Below are 2,057 nucleotides of genomic sequence, written 5' to 3'. Positions count from 1 at the left end.
TTACCGTTTGTTACACCTGCTCTTCTGTAGGGTGTTAACTACAATCGGTTAAGACCTCTGACTCTTTCCTCTCCAGCTTACTGTCTGTTACATTTGCTCTTCTGTAGGGTGGTCTTTTTGTTTGTTTTGGAGATGGAGTCTTGCTCTGTCATCCAAGCTGGAGTGCAGTGACGCCATCTCAGCTCACAGCAACCTCCGCCTCCAGGGTTCAAGTGATTCTCCTGCCTCAGCCTCCCAAGTAGCTGGAATTACAGGCGCACACCACCACACCAAGCTATTTTTTTTTTTTGTATTTTTAGTAGAAATGGGGTTTCCCCATGTTGGCCATGCTGTTCTCAAACTCCTGACCTCAGGTGATCTGCCTGCCTTGGCCCTCCAAAGTGCTGGGATTACAGGCGTGAGCCACCGCACCTGGTCAAGGGTGATTTTAAAGAGGCAAGGGGTGATTGGATTCAGCTAAGGGGAAGCTGACTTGAAGAGACATAGAGTTTGGGTTAAGAAGGTTATTTATATGTGGTTCACTTCCATATCTAAGTTATTGTTAGCTATCGTGGTGCAGGAATGGCTTCCAGCAATATTTCCAATGCTCCTTTGCTACTCAACCAATATCTGACAGACAGGTGCAAAGCTAGAGGTCATATTGTGATTTTAATGTAACCTATTGTACTTGGCATTGGAAGTTTGTAGGTAATCACATAGACAAAGTTTTCAAAAGTATGAAACCAGAAGCTAGCCTGTGGAAAATTCTGCCAATCTTCAGTTATGTAAAAGTCTGAGCTGAGGATTTAATTCTCAAAGACGCCTGGTCAAAATGGAAGTTCTGTCCTGTTGAGAATATCCATGATAAGCAGTATATGCAATTATAAACCCAATATTTTTTATTTTTGAGGTAAATCACACAAAATAGAATGTATCAGAAATCCTGTATTGTAGGACACAAACCAGTGCCAGGTTCACACTGACTGTGTCTGTTTAGTCATGTATTTTATACATCCCAATATGTTGGATCACATCGCATCCTGAAGACAAAGAGCAGATTTAGAGAAAAGAGAATGAAAAAGTATTCATCAATAAATTACAACAACCTAAAGAAACATTCCAGTGATAAAATCACCACACATATTTATAAAATAAGCCCATGTGCGTAGTATAAGTAAGTAGCTTAATGCAATGATGTTTAAAATGGATTTTACTTACTCCTCTATGTACCTTAATTTCATGTAGCTTTGCGTATTTATTCAGAATTATTGATTATATTAAAATTCAAAAGAATTATAAAGGTATATGTAAGACAATTCATTAATAAAAGAATTACATAATTTTTCCTGGACTTTTGATGTTTGTGACGTATTTGTCAACATTTTATTCTTTTTTAATTTTTCTTCTTTCACGACAGACACGGTATGTGTGGATGTTGTAACAGGGTTTGAAGGAAGCATCTCACACAACTCACATGTGAGAACCCAATCATCACATTTATAAAACACAAAAGGATCAGCATTTTAAAATTTGTAATTTTTGGATTTTTCTCATTCCAAGTAAATAGTTGTTTACATACCCAATTTTTTATCTTTGTTTTTGTTTTAATTTTTTATTTCTTTTTTATTTTTTCTATTTTCTAGACAACCAATTTTTTATTCCTAACTTTGCATTCTTTTTCTTAAAGAAAGCCTCTGCCAAATTGTGTAAGCTCCTACCCCTGGTGATCAGGCAACAGTCACAATCAGTCAAGACTGCAAATGATATTTACCAATTTGGTTACCTTGGAAGTTCTTTCAATGTCAGGCTTTAAAAGGGCAAGAGTATTAACTGAGAAGAATTGAAGCCACTTTATTGAATGCCCTACATAGTTTGTTAGGTGAACATAACCTAATGTTAAAATAGAACACTTCTCACCTCAGTTTCTCCAGAGGGACTGACATTGTAGCTCTCAGGTACCAATGTGTGCATGGGACAGAACCCGGTAAGAGGAATCTAAAACAAAATAAACCCTGATGTTTGGGTTTGGTTTCAACATTTAAGGTCGTTTATCCAAGGGCTTCTTTCTCTCTTCAAGA

General features: G+C 37.0%; 1 non-coding gene across 1 annotated transcript; it reads right to left on the bottom strand.

The window, feature by feature from the left end:
- Window positions 1-1,390: 1,390 nt before the first annotated feature.
- On the bottom strand, window positions 1,391-1,495 carry LOC112426899 (small nucleolar RNA U13). Its single transcript, XR_003018291.1, has one exon. It is a non-coding gene; the product is annotated as a small nucleolar RNA U13 (small nucleolar RNA).
- Between the last annotated feature and the right edge of the window lie 562 nt (window positions 1,496-2,057).

This window comes from Macaca nemestrina, chromosome 1 (genome assembly GCF_043159975.1).
Source record: "Macaca nemestrina isolate mMacNem1 chromosome 1, mMacNem.hap1, whole genome shotgun sequence".
NCBI classification, from domain to species: domain Eukaryota; kingdom Metazoa; phylum Chordata; class Mammalia; order Primates; family Cercopithecidae; genus Macaca; species Macaca nemestrina.
The sequence above is the reverse complement of the archived record's forward strand: the minus strand, read 5'-3'. Positions and strand labels throughout refer to the sequence as shown.